Below are 26,433 nucleotides of genomic sequence, written 5' to 3'. Positions count from 1 at the left end.
AAGTGACACTTGACACTGTCGTCAGTGTTCCTGGCACGTCTGAAATCCTTTAATGAAAGACTCGAAAGCCAGAAGTTTAACTACAGACAGTGAGCTGAAGAGAGAGCAGAACCTCCAGCAATGTGATGGCTGGAACACACCAGACCTCATTGTCGTGCCATTTGCTAAATATTCTCTGGAAAAGTCAAGCTCATCTCCATCATGGCTGTCTTTGAGCTGTTGTTTTTTGGTGGTTGGATAATCAGTCGCAATAACAAAATAAAAATCTTTTTCTCCATATGCTAAACTATATGATTTCATTATTCAATTAGGGTAAATCATTAATGTCTTTGTTTTATTGTTTGTTTTGTTGGAGTATTTTGGTCATCAAGACCCTTTTACAGTTCATAAATAGGCACAACGTGAATGGAAGAGTGCAATAGCTTTTTCCAGGTCCGTGTGCTGTTAGTAAGACTGGAAGTTGCCCCATATAGTGGCCAGATATATGCTTGTATTTGTTAGAGAGACCAAGCGTGGAATGTTACATCCACAAGACATTACGAGCTAAAAGTCACCAGACGATCCAACTGCGTTATCTGACTTCACATACAAAACCTTAAACATCGACTCAGGGATTTGACTTTTTTCACTGTTGAAATGGACGCTACAAACACAAGTATTGTTCATTAGTCCGTCAGTCAGCAGTGTTTCAGGTTAGCGTGTGACTGTGTTAACTGGTTGACTCCCAGCTGAGAGCGTTGTGGTCGCCAGCAGCATCTGTTGAGAACACCAACAGAGCATGAAGGTGTCCTGGTAAAAGCCCGTAGTCATTTTTAAATAGATTCTCAATTGTCTTTATCCTCAACGAAATCCATGTACGTGAGTTACTACGGGCAACCACTGACGCATTGGGCTGAACGTCACCAAGTTAAAACGGTCACTCTTTAGCCTAAATCACCTGCTGCATTGAGGCCGTGATCCTGTATTGGGAATCCTGTGGAACTCGAGTCCACTGTTGGAACGTTGACTCTGACAACCGAACGTGCAACAACCGGACATTTTGATGCAGTTTGACGCTCGCTCACTTGAAGTGGAGGCAGAGCACGCGCATGCGCACGCGCGTTTTTGATCGTGGTACGACCAAAAATCTTTATCGCAACATCGGTCGTGTCATGTCGGTTCCGATATACATCACGGGATGGCATGTTTTTCTGGTAATTCAATAAATGAATACCCCATGTGAAATCATCATATGGTTTGCCAACTCTTGTGTGAATGAAATGCTTGAAAAATAAAAAAGTTGAAGAGTAGAACTTCAGCGTGATCCGATTTTATCGGAGAAATGACGATTTGGACGATGTCATTGTCTGACGTCATATCTCGACACGCGGATTCATCGCTATGCGATTCCATTGACAGACGACTGACATTCACACTGAATAATCGCTGATAATACATTTCCTCCGGGATTCCGACGGCACCACCGTCCTCATCGGGCTCCCCCCGCGAAGACGCTCACACGTGTGCTCAACATGGCCGAACACGTGGCCTGGGCGCGGCCCCAGACTCTCTGCCAGCTTGCCTTGCTGCTCCGGACCAAGCGATGATTGCTTAAACGTGTCGCATTAAAGAGATCATTCATCTTCTAGGGAGGCGCCGGGTGACGCGGCCGGTCTGCCGATCTGCCGGCAATTTGTTGCTCATTATCGCTCCAAGGACAACCCAATGCGTGCAAGGCGGCGGTGGTGATAGAGCGTCAGGATCTAACAAATAACACATGGGGAGAGTGAAAAGGGTGCTTCTGAAAGGGCCGTGGAGATCAATTTTCTCCATTCAAACCATAAACCATGACTTATTGGTGGCGTTTCTAGTTCTTCACAAAGAGCATTTGGAGACGTTTTCTACTCGGGCCTTTTGGCTTTAGAGGATTCCCTAATCCCTCCACATCCTCCGGTTCAGCCAACCACGTCGGACGCATTCTCTCTCTTTGTGTTCCATCACTTTTTCTTTTCTCTCCGATGCTCGACAGCTGGCCTCTCTCTCTCTCTCTCTCTCTCTCTCTCTCTCTCTCTCTCTCTCTCTCTCTCTCTCTCTCTCGGCCCTCCTCTTCCTGTGCCGTTTCTCTGCTCCTCCCCCATTCCCTTGAACGCACACTGTTTCTCATTGTTGGAGAGGACAGCGATGATAACAATGCAAAGCGAGCCGCAACTCACACAGGTGAACAAGTGACAAAGTGCTCACTTCGCTTTACTTCATTTTCCTCATTTGTCATTGGTTATCCACGTGGTATTATCTTATTTTACGGGATATGAAGTTGTACTTTTTTTACAGTCCTGTGTTTGAGCAATCTCGTTTCCCTTTTTCGATCTATAAGTTCCTCACACACATAACACGTTACTTAGGTAGCTGCAGAGGAAGTATGTGACGTTTTCATTTACCCCCCCCTCCTTCCCCTCCGCCTATGTGGCCTTTCAGAGGGAAAGAAGGTAGTCAACCTCAAACAACCCGCCCCATGTTGACCTTTCTGTGTTGTTACTGACAACTTGGCTTTCAGCTGGTGTGATTTCCCAGAGCGTGCAAAGACCAAATTTATCTCATGTTGAATCCCCCTAAACTGCAGTTTCTCCACCAAATCGACCTATAAAAGGAAATAAACGGCAGTCCTTGAAATGCATTAGAAAAAAAATGCTTTTTTCTCTCAGGGTGACGATCAGGATGGAACAAAAAAAAGTAACAAAACTCCTTTCAGCTTGAAAGTTTTATGAAGACAGCTATAGTCAAAAGTAACACAACTCAATTGTCAAAATCGCGAAAGGTTGCAGTTTCACTCTCAGCTATCTAATGAGCTTCCCCGACTGGATTCAAGGGGGAAAAAGTGAGGATTGAGTTTCATGACTTTGTCCATCATTATTTGTATTTTCAGGTTTCCCATTGGCAGCGGTGTGATTCAGATAAACCCTCAATGTAAAAGCAACAGGAAGTAACTAACAGAAAGCATCTATTTTGGCTGTAAATGATTTTATCTTTAGGTTTTAAGAAAATAGCCAAAATCTATTTTTATTTGTCCCCGCAGCTAAGAGCCGTTGTTAAAAAAGTAAGACTACAAAACCGCTGACAGAGGAATATACAAAGAAACAAAGTTACAAATAAAGTGACAAAGAAATTGCAATGAATTAGGTTCTTAAAATGTATTTTTGGTCTATATTTAACAATGCTAAGAAAAGTAGTAAAAAAGAACCAAACGCTGTTGACAAAATGTCCATTTTGAATTCGTTTTCTTTTGGCTGCAGCATGGTGACAAAAAAAATACAAAAAAGACGCACACAAATTATAATTTAGGTTCTCTAGAATATTTCTAAAGGCCTATGAATGGCCTATATTTAGCAGTGTTAAAAAATTAACCAAACTGTGTTTGCTTGCTCATAACCTCTCCCTCTATGACGGATGTGTTCCGCCCGTCTACCTTATCAACCTGCTGCACACCAGCGGTGCCGGCTGTCCGCGACCTGATACTCCACCTCCGTCTCAGCTGAGCTCCACTTCCCCACCTCCCGCTCTGGGCTACTCAGATACCATCACACACCAGAAGCCGGTTATATAATCATCGAGCTTCTGGCTTGTGATGGTCACACGTAGCGGAGGAGTGGTGTGTCATTCTCATGTTGTGTAACATTTGTGTCTTGCAGCAGTCATCATATTGATTCATCGGGGTTGATGTAACTTGGCTGTGCCAAACTGGACATTTATGGTTGAATTATGTTCAAATATTCCCTGAACACGTTGGCGTCTCGAGGGTGCTGCAGGGATGACGTGGTTTTGGAGGCCCACCCTTGAAGTTATCAAGTTTAAGTCTCTTTAGTTTGTGTTAACCGCAGACCTTACGTCAGGAATCTGACCAAACCTAAATAAAAAAATAACCCGGACTTCAAGACGAGGAAACAGGAAGTGCAGAAATGAAAAGACAGACTCAATATTTGGGGAATTGGGACTCTTCAGCCTAACTGCAGCGCTGTAGCACCTGCAACCACGAAGTAGTTAGTTCTCCCCATAGCTTGCATGTCGACGTGTCCTTGAGCAAGACACTGAACCCCGGGTTCTTCTCAGTGGCCCACTGCTCCTAAAATTATTATGAATGGGTTGAATGCAGAGAGCAAATTGTATGTATGGTATATGACGACGTGTTTAAGTGTGTGGGGCGACTACTTGTGTTTTCTGCAATAATGTAAAAAAAATCCCAGAAATACAGCAACCCTGTGTGCAACTGGGAGGGACGTGTCTCTCACTCTCTCTCTCTCTCTCTCTCTCTCTCTCTCTCTCTCTCTCTCTCTCTCTCTCTCTGTGTCCCGGAGGTCCTTTCTCAGCTGTTTATCGCCCATCTCCACTAATGTAAACCGCCCATCTGTTTTAAACAAAACACATAAAAACACACAGTCGTTTCCCACCCAAACGAGGGGATCGCTGGGCATTCTGGTGGCGAGGAAATACACTCCAGATGTGAAACTAATTGTCCCTCCTACTAATTGCTATTGTGTTCAGGGATGCTGATTCCGTTGTGTCGTGGTTTGGGTTTTTTTTCTTGTGTGCATGCCTCAAAGCTCGAGGAGGCGACTATGTAGCCGACGGTGTGGACGCGGATGAAAGAGGGTCACCGGGGGGCGAGCTGGAGATCAGACTACTGTTATAAACACGGGCAGATGTTTCGGCTCAGCTGCCTGATGAGGACTTTATTTAAGGAAGCCTTCTGTCCTGGCAACTTCTGAGAGAATCTTCCCTTTCTCTCGTACCCTGGCAGTGCATCCAATCAGGACTGATGAGGCGTGTGGTAGCTCAGAGACACGCAGGGGGAGGGCCCCGCTCAATCAGACCGACAGTTAAAAATCGCCGGCGGGCTCTGCTCAACAGACTGCGTCCGCACCGACCACGCCGTCGTCCAAACAAACTAACAGCGGCCAAATCAAAAGAGGTCGACTGGAGGTATTTCCCATCCAAGACAGCGGCAAAGTCCTTCAACGTCTGCGACGCCAATGTTCGGAGGGATGGCACGCCAAATGTAACGCATCAGGGTGCCGATCCCAGCTGACATTGGCTGAAGGCAGCGTTCACCTGGACAGGTGTCCAGTCTATCTCAGGGCTCATATGGAGACAGAGAACCATTGACACTCACATCCACGCAGGTCATTTAGAGTCCAGTTCGCCTGAGCTGTATGTCTTTGGACTGTGGGAGGAAGCCAGAGAACCCACGCTGCCACGGGGAGAACATGCCCAGTGCACACATAAGGACCGTCTGGAACCCGGGATCGAACCAAGGCCCCTCTTGCTGTGAGGTGACAGTGGTAGCCAACAGAGCATCGCCCCGAAGAATTTCGATGAATTTGAAAGATTTCTTTTACCAAGTTGCTGTAGCGCAATTTAGTCATTTTATTAGTCAGGATTGGGTGTGTTTAGATCTGCATATTGTTCACAAAGTTATGAAAGTGATGTGTAAGTCAAGTCTAATAATGTGCTGTACCTCTGTTACGTTGTTCATTCTGGTCACATGACATCTATTGCTTCTGTCCATCCGGGTAGAGGGTCCTCCTCTGTTGCTCTCCTGAAGGTTTCTTCCCATTTTTACCTCTACATTTTTTTTTCTTCTATATTTTTAGGGAGTTTTTCCTGATCCCATGTGAGGTCCCGGGCCAGGGATGTTGTATGTGTACAGATTATTAAGCCCTCCGAGACAAATTTGCATTTGTAATTATGGGCTACAGAAAAAAAATAAAATTAAAAGATGTTGTTGGTCCAAGTCACTTTATTTGTTTTACCTTTTTAACCAGATAAGTCAATTGATTAGCAGTTCCACACAGTGAGGGAGACGATTACTTTGAATTAGTATGGGATCTGGACGGTATCAGCCGATACCCAAAAACCGTGTATCGGTATTTCGGACACAGAAATTTTTTGTTTTATATTTATACATTCTTCACATCTAGCATAGAAATGATTCTGATGACCACAGGTGTAATAACACAACACTGTTTAGATTGAACATAATAACGTGCTGCGTACTGTGCGTACTCACAGTCGTTTTATTATCGGGCCGATATAAAAACTCTACAGATACGTGACGTTCATTCCTGTACCACGTGGTCGTTACTGTGGAGGGAAAAAAAGAAGAAAAAGAAAAAAAAACTCTGCCTTCATCTTGTTTTTGCAGCATCATTTATTACAGACTGAAGCGCCGGAAAATAGTTCATTCATTAGCCTTTATAATAGTTTATGTAAGAGTTTAAATGTATGATAGTTGTATAATAGTTTTCCAGAGATGATTGGATTAAAACAATAAATAACCATGTGCTTATTATTCTATAACAGAATGCAGAAAAACAATATACATCTTATTTTGATCAAATACATTATGTCTGTTTGTATAACATGTAGAAGTCTCACATTTAGATTTATTTTAATGTGCAAAGATGGAACGCTTTTCCTGAAATCCACAATTCAACCCAAGTCTAATCTTTCATCGAAACTTTCTCAGTTTTAATATTTCGTTTTTAGCAGATCTTTGATTATCTTCATGATGAATGAATCATGAAGGAAACAATAACTTTCATCTTTGCCTTTAAGTTTAACTGTACATGAATGAGCCATTACTTAATATGATTAATTACACTGTATCCAACAATATATGTATTTAAATTCTATGTTTCTTCTTCTTATTATTATTATTATTTGGGAGAAAACTAATTCTGCTGTGCAGGCTACACCAGCACAAATTAGCTATATTTTCTCTGTCAGTTAAATACTCAATTATTGTAATTTTCGTCGCTTTTAGAAAATAATTGTTTGCCTGATTGTAACACGCCACGTGACTTTTTTTTAAATTTTTTTTAAAGCGCATTCGAAAGCTGGTGTTCACGTGGACATGTTTTTTTTTATTTTTTTTTTAGTATATTGCTTTTTATAAATGTCCAAACATTTCCAGCACGCGACGAAATCAAATTTTCAAAGTTGTTTTGGATCCAGTTCCTTCTTCTTTTCCCTCCTACTTTTTTGAGCATTTTAACGGAACTCATCAGCGTCGCCATATAAAACATCTAAAGTACCTGCGCCCGCGAGGTCCAAAATGATGACCGTCTGCGCACCTCCCGCACTTTAACACGTGAGAGGATGACACATTCCCCATCTCGTCCTCCACTTATCTGACAGGTAGGCCTCGAGCAGCGGACCCTTTGGGAGACCCCTCCCCCCCCTCTTTCCCCTGGGGCATCCCCTCAACAACCCCCCCCCCTCCCCTCCCACACACACACAACTGCCATGTTCCACCCCGCTCCGCTGTATTGATACGGCAAAACTACTCTCTTTTTGTTGCTGCTTTCATGTTCGGTCAGAATTGTCGCAATTAGGAGGCAGCGTTTAATTACAAAACCAAAAACGTGAATAACTAACAAAAGTTCTCTGTGATACTGTGATTTTATTTAATACACGTTTTACTATAGCGATCATTAAGAAGCTGAAGTAGTTTGTTTAAGTTAGCCTATCATATTTTGGCTCTTTAAAGACGTGTTTCTTAACAATCAACAGGCATGAAATTTTGTTAAACTCTGATCTCACCACAGAGACAATGATATATATATATATATATATATATATATATATATATATATATATATATATATATATATATATATAATGTTTTATATAAATATATAATTGTATATATGTATAAAATAGTTTATATATGGTCTTGTTTTCTAACAGCACTTGAAGGCAGCATTATTCAAGAGTCTCGCTCTGCTCCCCCAACACACACACTCTCTCTCTCTCTCTCTCTCTCTCTCTCTCTCTCTCTCTCTCTCTCTCTCTCTCTCTCTCCTTCTGCCTCAAACACATTCACCATGCGGGCTCGCGTGGAGAGGGGGGCGAGGGGGAGGAGAGGGGAGAGGGGGGGGGGTGATGAGGAAACGAGTTAATGTGCCCTGGAAGTAATTCTTTCACCCCCACCACAACCCCTATCTCCCGCTCCCCAAAAATAAATCCAAACAGAAGGCAGAAGGTGGAGGAGCAGGACCAGCACCCCCAGCAGCCCCAGTGGCCGCCCCCAGCACGTGGGGACCCGAGGCGGCCGTGCACATTCCTGCTGAAGGCTGAACGGTCTCGTTTTCTTGCTCCGTGTTGACACTTGTTGACGCTTCAGCAGGACAACAGAGCAGAGACTCTAGTGTAAAGCTGTACGTTTTGTTGTTGTTGATACTGTCATTTATGGAAACATTTGTTAGTGGGCTTAAAAGAAACATGTTTTCGTCCGAATAATTGCGAAAACCTCACGTTTCAACAGTGATAATATATTACACTGATAATGTGCGTGTGTATAAATAAACAAGCACGTTAAAAAAAACTTTGATGATGAGTGATGCTTTTCCGTTCTTAATAAAAACGTTGTTACCAGTTTGTTCATTAGAACGCACCAATTTCCAGTGTTTCTTTTTATGGGCTGCATCTTTCATTTCCTATGAAAATACACGTTTGTTACAACTGAGAAATAAATAAATAAACGTTCTCTTAACGAGAAGAAACTTTATTAGGATCCTGTAACATGTTCACTGGTTTCAGGAGTAAAGGGGGATGACGACACAGTGCATTTAAAAAAAAAAGGATAGTCAAATATACATGTATTTATACAAATCCTTCGATTTCTCTCTCTCTCTCTCTCTCTCTCTCTCTCTCTCTCTCTCTCTCTCTCTCTCTCTCTCTCTCTCTCTCTCTCTCTCTATAAAAATATATTTAACAACTGCAATACGCATTGAAAGTATTCATATTGAAATATTATAAAAGATATATAGAGGCTGAATCCTGTATTAACATGCGACTGTATCAACATGATGATATATACATATTACATGTCAATATATCAAACTCTGCCTCCGTTATAGGTAATAATTAATTTAAATATTTATGTTTTTCATAAACCGAATCTAATGCTTGTATAAATTGGACTGCAGGTGTATCAACTGGATGAATTGCTTGTTGACTGTGAGGACTGGTCCGAAAAAAAACAGTAAACTGTCCCTGCTTGGGAAAAAAAAAAAAAAAAAAAAAAAAAGTTTGTGAAAGTGGCCTGACGTCACACTCCCACAATGCTTACCGCCCCATAACTCCGCTGCAGCCTGAGGGGAGCCAGGCACACTCTCAGGCCCCAAATATAAGAACAATTATTGTTGGGGGGGGAGAAAAAACAAATCGGGAAAATAAGAACGAAACGACCGACCGAAGGTGGGGGGGGGGAGGGAGGAACAAGAGCGGCGGCGCGGGGCTCTCCCACGGTCGGGTGTCTGGTCCGGTCCGAGATGGAAGGTTACCGGGGCTCCATGTGAAGCTGACTAATGCGGTGCTGGAAACTTTTCGGTGGGTAAGAGCTGCTTTTCTCCCCCTCTGCCTCCCCGGCTCTCGGGGGGGAGCCCTGAACGCGGCTGCACGTTCTGCTGTTTGCATGTGTCGTCTTTGAAAACAACTCTTTTTTTTTTTAGTTGTTGTTTTTTTTTTTACCAACTTTTTTTTTTTTTTACTCTTTTTTTCTTCTTCCTTTTTCTTTGCTATTACCAGCCTCGCGCTGACGTGCGCGAGGCTCGAATTGTTGTGAATGCGTTTGCTAGCTATCGCGTGGACTACTTTTTTTTTTTTTTTTTTTGCGTAATCCTCGCGTACTTTCGCGGCAGCGTGGAGCGAGAGACCTCCGGGTATTTAATTTGTAATGACGCGACGCCTCCTCTGCCCGTCGAGGCTTCTTCTTCTTCTTCTTCTTCTTCTTCTTCTTCTTCTTCTTCTTCTTCTTCTTCTTCTTCTTCTTCTTCTTCTTCTTCTTCGTCTTCTTTTGAGTGGTGGTGTAAATATGTTGCAAATGCGGTCGTGTGAAGTTGTTGAAACGTGGTGCACTTTGCCCCCCCCCCCACCTCCACTCTTGCCGTTGACTGTCTCGTGTTCATGTTTTAAGCACTTTTTTTTTCTCCCCCCACAAATATTTATCAAAAGTGTGGTGGCACGCCGCTGCAGAGGGGAGGAAGTGTGTTCGCTTTGCGATGGAGGAGGGGGGGGTCTAATAAAAGCGGCTGTATACGTGCATGTATACGTGCACCACGCTCTTATACGTTCTCCAAATGAGTGATATTTAAAACAAATACCAAACCCCTCCACGCTGTCGCAGGCTGGATGCGAACTCGGGCCTCCTTTACCTGCATTGTGTCGGTTTGCTTCTGATCCTGCGTGTGTCTTCTGTGAGGGAGAGAGTGTGCTTTTCCCCCTCGGAAGCGGGTAAATAACAACCAAGAAACCCTCCCTCTCCCTCCCTCTCTCCTCACTTTGATAGTGTGTGTGTGTGTGTGTGTGTGTGTGTGTGTGTGTGTGTGTGTGTGTGTGTGTGTGTGTGTGTGTGTGTGTGTGTGGAGGGGGTGCTGAGGGGGTTTAGGGTCAGAATGTGGGGGTTCCTTCATGCACTTGTTATTGATGGCTGACTTGGCTGCTACTTTGGTCTTTGGTCTTTATTGTCAATTCACGACTGGAAATGTGCAAAAAACTATTGTTGAAGCACCATGAAGTTGTTGATGTGTTTTATGTGTGTGTGTGTGTGTTGGTGTTGTTGGAGGTTTAAGTGCAGAGTGTGAAGAGAATCAACTTCTCCGCCTGGTTTCACTGGCGCTCTATCAAGACAGGGATTTACCGTAATCATCCTACATTATTATACTATAATACCCTTATTCCACGGCTGCAACATTATTGAAAAACATAAACACAGAAGAGTCTGACTTAAGAGAAGTTGTTTCCCTCCACTTGAAGAGGCGAGCTGCCTTCCATCAAGGCCTCCAGCGACATAATAAGGAAATGGAAGTGGGTTTGTCACGAGACAATGGCTTTGTTGCTGCCAGTCGCCGTGCAGGCGGAGACCCGTGTGTGTTGGGATGTGTGCCACTCTCCGGCTGGGACAACCGTCAGCCTCCAACGCTTTAGAGGACCGCACTGTTGGTATTCTGGTGCACCTGTTCATAGCTTGTGTAATTGGCAGTAATAGTTTCATAGAGGGTGGGGGGGGGGGGGGGTTGTAATATAAATGAACAGCTGTATGTTTGAGGTGAGGAATACAAGAATAAATGAAAAAAACAAAACAATAAAGGAGTTATTTTTGGTTTGTAAAACATTTGACTAAAGCGTTTTAAGTCAGCGGTGGCCAAACGTCTTTTAATTGTGGGCCTAAAATCAAACGAGTCCCGGGCCAAATAAAGATGAATCAGTTTAGTTTTCTCCCAGAATATCCAAGTTTCTACTCACACAATTCATTTTCTATCAAAATAACTACACAACAACACTAAACAGTTCCACTCATAACATTGCAGTCGTTCTTTGGTGTGCCCACATATTACACACATAGTTTCTGTATCTGCTTGATTTAAGTTTAATCTAAATGAATTCAATACTTTCAAACTAGTACAGGACATAGCCTAAAATGATAAAAACAAGATTATGATATGTGTAAAATCTGTAGAAACGTGAGGTTCAGTGAAAACAAATTCTGTTCAAATGTTACAAGTGTGGACGTGAGAATGTCTATCGTCAGGATGTAACAAAGAGACTGAGAACATTTTCTAATAAGTATTTCACATTTAAAAAAAAAGAAGAAAAAAAAGATATGCTCAAGCCCTATTCTAGTTTACTTTAAAAAAAAAAAAAAATTAAATTTAAATCCTGCTGTAGTTTTGCAGACCGAAGTTGGAACAAGTCACTAAACACTTCCTGCTTGATGTTTAATCTTTTATCCGTCAACGATCGTGCGCAGAAAATCAACTCCAGAACGTTTTCCTTCGCAGCCCTACAACTCCTGACGGTCGGCGCTGCTCCGAGCGTTCTCAGCCGCTCCGGCTCCCCAAAAAATGGTTTTCTGCAGCGTCCGCTGGCTTCTTCTCATCAACCGCCGTGCGATGCCTCCCGTTACTTCCCTGCCCTCGCGGTCGGAGGCAGTACGTTTCATGTTTGGCACTCATGAGATTGAGGCAAAGAGAGAGAGAGAGAGAGAGAGAGAGAGAGAGAGAGACGGAGGGGAGGTCTCCTCTGAAGTTTCCCCCACAATCCCTTGTGCCTCTGCGGGCAGCGGTTGGTAGTGGCGGCGAAGCCGGCGGCGGCGGCAACGGGCTGATTTCCATTAGAAAAGAGCATCAGTTGGGTTAATGGGAGGGACGGCCCCTCCGAAGGGACAAATGGTAGTTAATAACCAGAGAAGAATCGGAAAAGCTCTGATCCCTCCCTTTGTACCTCTTCACCTTGCAGAGGCAGCGATGGGGGGCAGAGAAGATGGGGACAAGGGAGACCGGGTTCACGCTGGAATGGATGTTGTTCACCGAGGGGCTGCAATAAGATTGCGCTATTTATTATTTTCTCTTGGAGAAAAGACACGAGGGGGGGGGGCTTGAGAACTTGAACACGACTGCAGAAGACTGTGTGTGTGTGTGTGTGTGTGTGTGTGTGTGTGTGTGTGTGTGTGTGTGTGTGTTCCAGTGGCGTTGGACGATTTATTTATTTGTGTGGTCGGGGTTTCATGCAGTAGCTGCTTGTCGCGTTGAGAGAGGAGGGCTCCGGAGATACCGCGTGGGAAGCATTTCTATTCATTCTGTTCGGATTTGAAGCATCATTTTCACCGGTTTCAAACTCTTGTTCAAGCAGAGTTATTTGAAAGCTGCTTGTTTGAGAAATTATTTTGTCAAAATAAGGAAGGGATGGTATTTAAAAAGTATTGCCAATACCGCCCAAAACCCGCTCTGTGTGTTGAAAGTGGATATTTATAACCCTGGAACTAAGAATTATCCCTGGAGCTAAGAAGTCTTTGTTGCAGTAGTTTTAAAGTAAGATGTTGTGTATAAAATGGATGATTTGTAATTTAAAGTAGGGCTGATTTCCAAAAGTTATTTTGAGACACATTGCTGAAAAGTTAGTTCTTCGATATTCAAAGAATCCATACTTGCGGCTTTAAAACCGATCGCTGAATAAGACATTTTTAGGGCGACCAAAGTGTTACAATTAACTTTCATGGAGGGAAAACAAACTGTGAAAGGTTTTTAAGACGAAAACACAGACAACTCCCCGACCGGACAACGTAGCCCCGCCCTAAAACATTCCCTGCGTTATGGTCTGTTTGACTCTAAATGACTATCATTTACTGAATGAACATCATGCTGTATTGAAGACGACTTTAAACTAGAGGCTGAGATGTAAACTCATGTTTACAATGTTTACTGAGGGAATACATCAAGATAGAAGCAGAGTCATTTTCTCATAGACTTCTATACAACCAGAGCAGTCGGCCCCTGGTGGCCAGTAGGGAGAATGCAGGTTCAAGGCACTTCAGCATCGGCTTCACTTTCCAAATTCCATAACTCTTCAAATTCCATCAAATAAAACAAAAACCACGCTAGTCTGTTTTTGATTTCATCTTTTACATGAAATTTGATCACCGTACCGATTCATAAAACACACGCTCACGTTCGATAAACATGTTGTTTTTTTCCCTTCACATTGGGGATAAAAACACGCATGAAATGTCGCTCTTTACCTCGTTTACGGTGAATACAGCCCAATATACATTTACTGCATTTACTTGGCAGCCGTGACAGAGAGCAGAATTATGCTTTGCTGTGTAATAGACTGATTGAAAACAGACGAATATGCAGTCCAACACACACACACACACACACACACACACACACACACACACTTGCATGCATGCAGATATTTACAGGCCTAATTAAAGTTTAAAAAAAAAGAACCTTAGCGTTTTCATTTTTTATTGTGCATCGGCACAAAGTTAATAATACACGCAGACACATGCCCTCGCTTTCCTCACGGAGGCCTTTCGGACCGGGCGCTGCAGCAGCATGCCGGTCAGAAATAGTAAGAGGATGCTAGATGCTTGAACCGCATACTGCCACTTTTCCGCGCCGATCTTTTTCTAGGAAGAGCGGGCCCAGCTGTGGCTTTTCAGAACCGAGATCCATCCATCCACCAGCACCCATGGTTTACACCACACAGCACACGCGCTCTCTTTCCCCTCCGGTTTCCCTATTTCCTCCACGTACCTTCGTTTTTTTTTCGTCCCCTCATATTTTTCACCCCTCTTTTTTTCTTCTCTCTCCATCCCTCCATCCCTCTCTGTTTCACCCCTCATCTGTCCTTTTCTCCCGGACTGAGTTTACAGCCCCCGGGCCACTTCCGCCAGGCTGTCTGCAGCCGATTTATTAATAGGCTTTTCTCTCTCTGCAGTAAACACAGCGTTGGTTAAGGGGTCGTCTCTCAGACACTGATAGACTTGTACTTAACCTTAGGCACTGGCGGACTTGGGGATAGAGGGAAGTCTGTTCCAGGGATGAGCCGCTGCAGATGAAGTCAACGAGGGAGCGCGGGGGAGATAAACACAAGTGCCCTACTGCAACGCGTTTGGGGATGTTTTTGATTTTGGCCGGCGATGACAAGTATTTTTCCTAAAGGTAGCTGAGAACTCTGAGTAAGACCAGCGGGAACAAACGCAGGGCTTCCAACCGGCGACTCATTTTAACCTGTAACTTCAGTTACGTAACAAACATAGTTTTTGTTGACCAGGATGTTTTCCTCAACGTGGTTTTGTTGCCCAACGTAACGCAAAGCAACTCAACCAATGCAACTATCTTTTCTTTATGGCCCACATGTTGAACATCGAGGCTACAGGGACTCCATAGGCCTCTGACCGGGCGTCCATGTGAGATGAGTTGGGAGTGAGCTTCTCATTGGGCACGATCCTTCAAATGAATGGACATCCAGAGCGAGGGCGTTTTCTGTAAAGAGCGGTCCGTTGAGTTTGCCCGATCACTTTAATAAGAAGAGAGGGAGTGGTGCTGGTCAGGTATCTGCACACCGCTCAAACGAAACATGGATTTGTTTCATATTGTTGTGATGTCCTCACTCTTGTAAAGCTGGAAACCCAAATATTCGTGCTTTTGGTTTGATGAGTGACTTCAAATTGTCGGTCACTGAATAGACGGGTTGTTTTCAGCTCTAGTGTCTTATTAATATGTAAGTATTTATAGTTTATTGAACATATAGTTACATTTAATCTTCAAAGCCTTTCTATTGTTCATGCTTTTGTTTTTGATTGATCCACGCTGCTGCATTAATAACTCACTCATAAACCCAGATGTAATTTGTCACAGAACTTCTTTTCTGAAAGAGTGCTTTGAAGCGTGCTCTTCTTACTTTTACGATCGTTTTTCGTTATTGATTAATCTGCTGATTATTCTCTTCATCAATTGATTGATGGTTTTGTTTATGAAATGTCAGAAAAAAGTGAAAAACAAACAAACAATCCTCAAGTTTCAGAAGGCCTCACTTGAAATAATCAAATATCTTGTTTTGTCTGAACAGCAGTATAATTATATTCTGCCCACTGATATTAAAAACGTAGAAAGTCATGATGCCAGAGTGACAAGTGAGTTTGGATGTTTTTCCTAATATGCTTTTTCATTGTTTGACTATGGACTTAATAGTTTTTGCTCCTATTTGAAGAGAGAAATTAAAGGAGTTTGGGAACATATATTTAATTACTGAAGGCTGAAACAAATAAACAGAGAAACGACTAATAACCTGCTGAACATATTTATATATGAATTGTTGAATTCAGTCATCACATATCAGATGTTTGGTGTCCAACTTCTCAAATATAAGGATTTGCTTTTCCATCTCACTAATTAAATACTTTTACAAATGTTTTGCTTTAAAAAATACAAAAATAAATAAATAAATAATGCAAAACCACTAATTTGAAATCGAAATGTGTCTTTTTTTATACACTTATTCATTTAAAAATATTTAAAAAAAACAATAGCAGACGAATATGTTTTAAAAACACATTTGTTTTCACTAATATAGCTGCATACAGGATGGCAGAGGACTTATTTTCTTAAATAAATGAATCTTAAAAAACAAAAGCCCAAACCCAACTGTAGTCTAAACCTGCTCATCCTCTACAGTGGACAGAGATGCGTTTCATTGAATATGATTTGTATTTGGAAAGAGATGCGCCAACACTGAGGCAGAGCCGATCCAAATGAAAATATCTATTTATTTATTCGTGATCATCAGTATTCCTGTCACCGTCTGTTCACATGGTGAGGGCCATTGGAGCCGAAAGGGGAAGCAGAGCACGGCACGCCAGTGCGTTGTCGAGGTTAACACGTGACTCAGCACACAGTTATGATGTGTGTGTGTGTGTGTGTGTTGAGTGTGTGTGTGTATTAACAGTAATATCTCGTGAGTCAGCCAATGGACGAAACCTGATCCATGCGAGAGAGCGAGAGGGAGTGTGACCACGGCTACAGTCACGATGACTACTGCTTCTGATTCATCCTCAGAATTCCGCAGAATGTAATAGCGACAGTATAGTACTCATTTGTGCTGTTTGCCGTTCCCACTTTTTACTTGTTAAGATGTGCGTCCCTATGGCCAAGTGTTTAACATAATAAATAGATAAGAATAAATGTCATAATGTGAGCTATAATAAAAGGCTACATTATTTGTCATATTCAGTTTCTAAACCCATCCCAGGAAGGTTTCCAATACTTAACAACGACCTAAAAAACCACCAGGATGCTCAAACTCTTCCTCCCTCCTTCGTCTCCTCCAACTTGTTTATCAACCTGCTTCTCTCCTCTCCTCTCTTCTCCCCTTGCTGTGTTTTGATCCCCCGTCTCCCCTCTTTCCTCAATCGTACTTCTCCGTCTCATTATTTCCTTCGAGTATGCTCCTCTGTACTATTCTCCTCTCAGAGCTTTGAACCCCCCGCCCCCCTATTTCTCCTCCCTCTGTCTCTCTCTTTTTCTCTCTCCTCTTCTTCCCCCCACGACCACTTACCAAATTAAACCCCCCTCGCTCCCTCGAACGCATTCCATCTGCTTCATAAACACACACACGTTGCACCAAACACGTAACGGTACTCGGAGGGGACTTCCTCACATCTCTCTCTCTCTCTCTCTCTCTCTCTCCGTCCGTTCTCTCCTTTTTTTTTTCGCTCAAAGTCTCGCGGGGGGAACAACAACAAGTTGGAAAAATGAAAGTGGGGGGACAACTGCGCGGTCCCCTCTCTGCGTCCCCTCCAGGGCCAGTGTGAAGTTTCCAGTTTGATTGAAGGCCTCCTTTCTGTGGTGTGCGGTGTGAAAGCTGTCCTAATTGAATGATAAAGTGCCCCGAGATGGAGTCCAGTGAATAGCCAACAATGGCCAGCCTGTGTGTGGTAGAGGGATTTTGGTTCACATCCAGCCTCTGCCTCTCTGCTCCGAGAGGGGGGCCTATTATAACGCTCTCTGCTGGACTTGGTCACGTGACATGCCTACCCCCCCCCCCCCCCCCCTCTCCACTCCACCTCTCCTGTCTTCCCCGCCCCCTCTGCCAATCCGGTCGCATTGTCAGCCTCCTCTTCGCTCTGCCGCTTTTGGTTGGATGCTCTCATTTTGCCAGCGAGTGACTTTCAGTAGCATCTCTCTCTCTCACTCTCTCTCTCTCTCTCTCCCTCTCTCTGTGTGTGTGAATGTGTCTGTGTGAATGTGTCCAGTGGCAAGTCAAAGTGTGCACCATCCACCGCTCCTAAGACACCAAGGTGGCACAAAAATAATTATAAATCTTCTTCACCCAAAGAGTGATTTTTTCTTTTTTTTATGATTATTTGGGCATTTTTTTTCCTTCCTTGGTCTAAATTCTTCCCATATTTCATGAGATAAAAAAAAAAAAAGAATGCTGTTGACTAATTCATTCAGACACGAGCAACGTGCATCAAAACAGCCTGGTATCAAACCTTCACAAGCAACTCTTAGAAAATACTAGGGCTGCAACTAACGATTATTTTAATAATCGATTAATCGCTCGATTATTTTTTCGATTAATCAATTAATCGGATAAAAAATATTAATTATAAAGCATTAATTTGCAACGTTTTATTACAAAAACAGAACTGACAGTGCAAATTCACAGTGCAAAAAATCTTAACAATAAAGAATTTATAAAAAATAAAGAAATAAAAATCAGAAAACTTTACAGGGTTTGTTTGAATGTAAGAACTTGTTCTCTACACTCACAAACATGCACACACATGCACAGACAAATACACTCACAGACACACACTCACAGACGTACACACTCAGAACTCAGAGAACAAGAGATGATATTACAGAAGTAAACACTCAATGTATCAACGGATAACTTACGGACTGCACTTTACCTAAACAAAGGTTATTGATTTGATATCAAACTACAAATCCCAGCAACACTTCCTCTGCATGAAGCCTCATTATATCAGACTGTTGAACGCAGGTCTGTGTTCTGCATATCAGAGGAGATATTTACGCGTTACTTCTCTTGAAGCCTCCGCGGTATTTTAAAATGAAGACGTTATCCAACCCAACAGCTCAAACACGGGGAATGAACGACTAGCTAGCGAGCTAACGACAACGGTTAGCCTAGCTGTTACGATATTGTACACGCAACGCAACGCGACTACAGGCTGCTTTAAGGCTGATTTATACTCGGGTTTTACGCAGAGACGCAAGACACGCATGGCCGACTTTGCGTGGTCAAATCGGCCATTTTGCGTGCTTGCGTGCGTCACCTATCCGTCAAAGCGACGCGAGCCGTACGCAGCCCGGAAGGCTGTGATTGGTCCGCTAACCACATCCTTTCTGAGTCTGGCATTTCCGGTTTCATAGCATAATACCTCTATTTCTAAAAGCCATAGCAGAAACACGAACAATGGATTAAAAGAACAAAAGAGTATAATTCAGCCTGAGAGAAGGTACAACGCGCTGGAGAACCTCCTGGACCTCCTGTCTGCTGTGCTCCGCTCCGCTCAACTGTTTTGTTTAATACTCAAACATCTCCGTGACGTTTTGAGAGGCATAATAATCGTGCAACACAACGAATCGATAATGAAATTCTTTGCCAACTTTTTTAATAATTTTTTTTCTCTGGATTTTCTGGATTTGTTGTTGCAGCCCTAGAAAATACCCTACCAAAATAAAATGTACAAATTATAAAGAAATGCAGAAATGCAAAAGATTGCCCCCGCCAGGCTATTTTATATATATATATATATATATATATATATATATATATATATATATATATATATATGTATGTATGTATGTATGTATGTATGTATGTATGTATGCCTGTCAGCTGTCCTTCACATATCCACCTCATTCAACCAGACTTTAGTGCACTTGTTCAACTTCAGACTGAACTGAACTGGAAAACATGAAAAGCACTTATTCTTTTGTATAAAGTCAATAAATTGCTGGTCTTAAACATACATCTCTAAAGTAAGCAACAGACTGAACATAGACAAAAGAAGGAGTGGCTTGTCCCTCACAGGGACCCTTACTACTAAACACTGTTTATGTTGTTCCCTGATAAAATACTAATGTCTTTTCTCTGGTACCTGTTCAGATTAATCAGTTATTTTTTTCAACTTTGCCCAGCCCTAAGCATGCATACATACATACATACATACATACATACATACATACATGATACATACATACATACATACATACATACATACATACATACATACATGATACATACATACATACATACATACATACATACATACATACATACATACATACATACATACATACTGGTTTGAACACTTGCTGCTTGGTGGTTGTTGTGAGACTCCTGATGGGGCGGGGCCAGGACAGGCACGTTGTGGTACGGGATGCCGGGCAATCTGTTAACTATTTTACCCTCCAACTGAAACCTAAACCTTTTCCTCAGAGCGAGAGAGACGAGGCTTCTAACAGAGCTCCTTACATTCCCCGGCACACACACACACACACACACACACACACACACACACACACACACACACACACACACACACACACACACACACACACACACACACACACACACACTCAAAGTGTTGAAGAAGTAGTGAGGTGGAAGACCACCCTCTGGCATCCTAGTCATTCAAATGAGTGTGTTTTTATCTCTGGGGGCTGGAAGAAAGGAGGAGGAAAGTGCTGTGTTAAAACGCGTTAATGAATAACTCCTGAGCCCATCACACTTTCCTCCCTCACTCACAACACAACCCCATTCTTTATTTCTTTCCTTCTTTCTTTCTTCAGTCGATGTGTTACACCTTGTACATCCATATGTGTTATCAGTGTTTAAATCTGGTCTGTTTCCTGAGAATTCACCTCGATTTGACTCTTGGTATTGGCTCTATAAAACGGTTCACCCCGATATGTCTGCTCTACAGACTGAATGTAAGAAGTGGACGGAGTCACTCATTGGTTTGCCATTGCCATCTTGGTTTACGGCCGCCCACGTGTTTGTTTTTTTTGTCAGCCAATGAACAGAAGTTACCAAAATTAGAATGCAGAGGGAGGATGTAGAGATGCTGTCAGTATACAGCTCTGGAAGCAGCAGCGACCTGTCACCTTGCAGCCCCGCCCTTAAGCATCCCCTGCTTTATGGTCTGTTTGACTCCAAATGGACCATCATTTAATAAATGAACATCATGCTGTATTGAAGAAGACTTTCGATTGAGACATACAATCATGTTCACAATGTTTCCTGAGGTAATAAATTAAGAGAGAAGTGGAATAATTTTCTATAGACTTCTATACAACCAAAGGCTTCATTCGGCAGACACTGAGGTTGCCGCCTGGTTTGATCAGCAGTCAAAAAGTCTCACAACTAGTTGAAAAGCTCCACTACAGTTTGACCTACTTTTTTGTGATAGTTACTTTGCAAAATGTGGGATAGCTCTATTCTGGTATAGCTATGGCTAATACTAGAAAACATATGTAGTTTTGGTCCATTTACCAATTTACCAAATGCGTTTCATTCTGATGTGTAGAGTCTATTCAATAACCATCATACAAATATGTATAGACTTTATGAAGGCAACAAATAAACAACACAAAAATACAAAATACTCACGTGAAAATATTATTGTGAAAGGTAAAAACAGTAGATTGTGTCCGTGCTGCTGTAAGCTTGTTCAGACAACTGAGCTCGTACGTACTGTAAAAATAAATAAGGGGCAACTCAGGGTCCTTTATTTGCGGTTTTCTGTGAAAGTTTTCATGACAAAAACAGAAACAAATCAAACAAACGCCCCTAGTGGATATAAGTCTTAATGCTGGCTGTGTTTTTTTACTTTGGCGACTGTGGCTTCGTGGTGAGCAGGATCGTCTTTCAATCAGAGGATCAACGGTTTGATCCCCAAGACACTTAACCCTAAATTGCTCCTGTAGCTGCGCCGGAGGAGTATGAATGGTTAATAATCCTGATGTGGTGTGGCACCTTCCACGGTGGCTCCTCCCATCAGTGTGTGAATGGGTGTGAATGGGTGAATGATGTCATGTAGTGTTAAAGCGCTTTTGAGTGGTCGGAAGACGAGAGAAGCGCTGTACAGGACCGTTTACTTTTCTTACCGTGAACAAATGTATTTTCTCCCTCGGTTCCATGGAGCTCCACTCTGTCAGCCACTCTGCGTCACCATGAACACACACACTGTGGTTTATTTTGACTCAGTCCCACACACAAACACACACAAACATACACACTGCCATAAACAGTCACTACAGCATCGAATGTGTATTCATCCGCTGCTGAAAATAGTCCCAGACAAGCCTGCTGTTTCGTCTTGTGTGAGTGACGTTTAAATGAAATACAACAGTGACCAGCGGCTGTAGGCGACATTTACGTCACCAGGCCGAGCCACACAAACATGGTAGAGAGCACATTTACACTTTTATTTATAGACACATTGACACTTGATCAGATATCTACTTAAAAAAAGTTATAAAGTAAATAAGTAAATAAAGGTCTATAACTCATTGAGAAATACGAGCTGGAACTCGGTTCTACTATTCCGATCGATACAAATAGGTTAAGTCTTTCACACAAATTTTCATAATGTTTTCATAATACTTTTTTTTAATATAAAAGGTAACAAGAGGCTAGGGCACTTCATCAACGTAGGCAATCGATAAATACTTTGACAAAGTGGATTTTAAGAAACTTTGTCGAATGCATTGTCATGAATATCATTTGATATCCATTAATTTTGTAAATGCCTGGGAATCTGTATGTTGATGCTGTCCAATGTCGAGTCTCTTAGTGGTCATGTGACGATGCAATATGGTGATGTGTGCGTTTGTAAGTCGCGTGCCCGAGAGCCCGTCGTCCTTCAGTTTTTACAGTCGGAAGCCGACATTGTGATCGCGATCGTGTAATTGTGCAGTATGAACCACGATGCTCTGGATCGCTGCATCCCGAAAGCAATTTGTCGATTGAGTTGATTGGATTATTTGGCAACCAGACGCTTGAGCAAAAAAAGGCCACACTTGGCCGGCTGTGTTGATTCGCCGCTTTGCTTTGTTATAAACTACATACTGATACACTGAAGGTCTTTGGTCGGACAAAACAAGCCTTTTGAATTTGTAACACTGTGAAATAAAAAAAGGAAACTCTCCTCAACTAATATTTTATGGGAGTAGATTATTATTTAGCAGGAGAGTATTATTTCCAGAGGTTTATTGACACAAAAAAATATTATTACTTGTACAGTTGCTTCAGCAATTTTGTATCGGGCACCAAACTAGAGGCCTTAGTCTAGTGGCTTCCCCCTTCTCTGGTGTTCTGTCTCTCATCTGTTACCCAAGAGGTGCTGCTCTGCCTCCAACACAAAGACTCATCTGTGAGCTCTGACACTGGGGAGGAGACTCGCTGTTGGAGCTGTGCTTGTTTCCGATAGGATGGAGTCGGGCCCGTGAATCTGGCCTCGGCGTCCGAAAGCCGCCGTTCGGTGTGATTCTCTGCGTCGACTGCTGATTGCGAACATCTGCGTTATCGTGCTCCTCCGTCCTCCTCCGTCCTCTCTCTCTCTCTGTTCCCGTCAGCTGGCTACTTTCTCTTCTCTTTTCATCTCGTTCTTGTTATGAATCCCCCCCCCCCCTCCCCTTTTCCTGCTCGCTTGTCACACGGCTGTCATCCGCCTCACGGGGCCTGCAGCCTCCGATTCTCAGAACGTGATCAAGTTTCAAAAAGAAATTCAAGGAATGCAAGCTGCCCACTGCCCTGCTTATGCAAGAATGTTGTTTTTACAAGTCTCTACCTTTAACACCCCCTTCCTGCAACTTACCACCAAACACACACACACACACACACACACACACACACACACACACACACACACACACACACACACACACACACACACACACACTACTTTCCTCTTTTCCCCTTTCAATACCCTGAGCTTTGTTTAAAAATACTTACTGAGAACAGATAGAGAGGGAGTCGGCGGCGTTCAGCAAACAAGAAATGAAGCCGAGGGAAAGTTAGCGGTGGACGGAAAGGTGTAAGGAAAGAGCAAAAAGTGGGAAAAGGCTGTGGGATCCATTGGAACCTGCAGATTTCTGTAAACAAAAGCCCGTGGCACAATGCCTGTTGTTTTAAGCTGAGCTGACGTTGCCAAACTTAGAGATTGTTTGTTGCTGACCGCATCTGAATCAGAGAGAGCCAGCGGCGGCCTGGGGAAACAAAAGTGTCAGAGTCCCGGTGGCTGGATGGACTGGCTGTGTGTGTTCCAATCAGAGCAGCTAAATGATCACTGTATGTGTGTATGTATGTGTGTGTGTCAGTCATTTATAGCTTCATTGTTGTGAAACACTAAGCTAGTAACTTACAGCGGTTGTCTTTAGCGTCAAAAATGCAGATGCTTGCTCGGTGGCCCCTCTGGGTCCAGTACCAACCCACCGGGGGCCCTCGTTAGCGTCTGCACAAGAATTGTAAACTAACAACATTGTAAACCATCGACGTCCTGATTCGACAGTCAAAGCTACTGACACGGTGTCGAGAGCGAGAAGGTCAATGTCAAGCAGAAGTGTGTTGGACGGTTGCGTCAAACACAGGACTTTCACCCAGGAGACAGCTGATCGCGTCCCGTGTGAAACTAAGTCCCCCCTTTCTTATTTGAGTGTTGTAACAAGCATAACTCATTTTAACGCTTTGACTCTAAAGGGACCGTCGTTTACTTGATATATTAAGATAAACGATGGATCAAATGACTGTGGTCATGGTGACAAATCCACATATAATTATCACTCGACTAATCTATGTTGTTTGTTTTGGTCTATTCAGTCTCACGGCTCTCATCAGCGTCCTTTCCAGCAACTTGATCATATCTGTGCCAGGTGTGTCAGCAACGACCACTGCTGTAATGTTTGATAGAACTGATACAAACCACCATTTCCCCCTCTTGTAGACTGCAAGTGTATGAGATACGTTTTGCACTCGCACGTCTCAATGCCCCAGATACGCAGCTGTCTGTGCAGCACAACTGCAGTTCTCCGTGGAGCGCCTCATGTCGATTGTTTTAACGCTTCCTCTGGTGGTGCTTAGTTTCGTTAGCCGTTATCTCTGTTAGCTGCATTAGCCCCGTCAGCTCCGCACCGCAGGACTTCCACCAGCTGCCAACTGGCTCTCATCATACCGACATGGGAAGACGCGGCCCGTTGTTTCTCAGTTCAGTTTCTCATTTGCCAAGCTGTAGTTTGTAGGTGTGCAGATAGTGAGAAACTATTCCTATCCTGAGTGGAAACGGGAGTCCAGAAACTGAAGCGGTTGTTGATCACTTGCGGAGACAGTTGTCAATTTTAAAGCGTCTTTTAAAAGAATTGTGGTTAATGCCATCGCTGGAGGTCCTTGAGCACAAAGGAGAACATCAAACATGCGGCTGATGGGTCCAGCAGTATGCGAGGACAGACGGACAGACACATAGATGCACACCATGCACCTAATACTTGATCTCCTGACGGAGATAATAATCCACTGTTGGCTGAAACGTCAGCTGTATCAACTTAATAAGAACATAATACCAGATCACCAAATTGAGTTGATCTACTTACTTACATAATTACATATATTATGTACAGGTGTGATGTGCTTTTGTATAATAGTACTCAGGGGTCACATCTAATGTTACAGTTCGTAATGGTCTGTTAAATATATCAAATGTTCTGGAGAACAGCCATTCTCACGTTGGACTCAATGTTACATCATATTCAATACGCTAAAGGTTGTTTGGTTTCGTATGCATGTAAAGTGAGGAGGCCCGCAGCTGTAAAAAGTCTGCGTGTTTGTTGTGTCCGCACGGGCTCTGCTCTTTAAACATGTCGGAGAGAGAGAGAAAAAAGAGAGAGTGGGGGAAGGAGGGCCATTGGCATGACGCCCACTGGCACCGTGCCCACATCTCCGGCTGCTGTGGAGCTCCGTGTCACAGCCAGGACTCCCTGCCAGAAGGGCTTTCCCCAGAATCACCTCTGCACACACACACACACACACACACACACACACACACACACACACACACACACACACACACACACACACACACACTCACACAGTCATGCTGCCCATGTGTTTAGTGTCAACATTTCGATAAAGCTGTGCCAAGCTAACGGTGTATTCTGGCTAGTGGTGTGACTGGGCAGTTTTTTAGATAGATAGATTTTCCAAAGTGCATTTACTGAGGTACTTCATTTCGGTAGCTAGGTAATTCTATTGTATACGTGCACTCCTCCGGGGCTCGACAGTACTGCTGGCCCCGGAGCCCTGCGCGTGGCCTGATGTCCGATCATGCGAGTGGAAAATTTACATGACCATGTACAAATATTTGTTTTAGTTGCTGAATGATATTCTGACGTAGATAACATTTAACTTGCACTTGCAGCTGTCAGTGTCTTGTTGAATGTATCTTGTGGGGCGACTGTGGCTCAGTGGTAGAGCAGGGTTCAATAAGGGGATTGGCGGTACCCGGCTCATCTAGCCATGTTGGTGTGTGGCGCCCGTGTGTGAATGTTAGTTAGTCCTGATGGCCAGGTGGCACCTTGCACGGCAGCTGCTGTCATCAGTGTGTGAACGGGTGAATGATGACAAGCAGTTAAAACGCTTTGGGGTGGTTGTGAAGACTAGAAAAGTATAAGTCCATTTCTGGACAGCATAAAACTAACTCGCAATACTTGACTGACCTCAAAGATAAATTAAAACGAGCCGAACTAACACAAGTTGACCTCGCTCCATTTTTTAAACTTGTTTTGCTTCAAACTACGAAACTTGCATTCTCTCTACTGACCATGAGGGGGCGACTCCTCTGGTTGCAAAAAGAAGTCTGGTTGTATAGAAGTCTATGTAAAATGACTATACTTCTCTCTTGATGTATTCCCTCAGTAAACATTGTAAACATGAGTTTATGTCTCAATCTCTAGTTTCAAGTCTTCTTCAATACAACATGATGTTCATTTAGTACATTATGGTCATTCAGAGTCAAACAGACCACAAAGCAGGGTACGCTTCAGGGCGGGGCTTACTGTGATTGACAGGTCGCTGCCGCTACCA

General features: G+C 43.2%; 1 protein-coding gene across 1 annotated transcript in view; it reads left to right on the top strand.

Annotated features, from left to right (window-relative positions):
• Positions 1-9,279: 9,279 nt before the first annotated feature.
• plagl2 (pleiomorphic adenoma gene-like 2) overlaps positions 9,280-26,433 on the top strand; it is a 34,609-nt gene continuing 17,455 nt past the window's right edge. The window contains exon 1 of the mRNA XM_068598208.1: positions 9,280-9,366. The gene's annotated coding sequence lies outside the window, so the exon portion shown is untranslated. The remainder of the gene's footprint in view (positions 9,367-26,433) is intronic.

The sequence above is a fragment of the Clinocottus analis genome, unplaced genomic scaffold (assembly GCF_023055335.1).
Source record: "Clinocottus analis isolate CAN_PGR_092001 unplaced genomic scaffold, fCliAna1.0.p SCAF_4, whole genome shotgun sequence".
NCBI lineage: Eukaryota > Metazoa > Chordata > Actinopteri > Perciformes > Cottidae > Clinocottus > Clinocottus analis.
The sequence above is the reverse complement of the archived record's forward strand: the minus strand, read 5'-3'. Positions and strand labels throughout refer to the sequence as shown.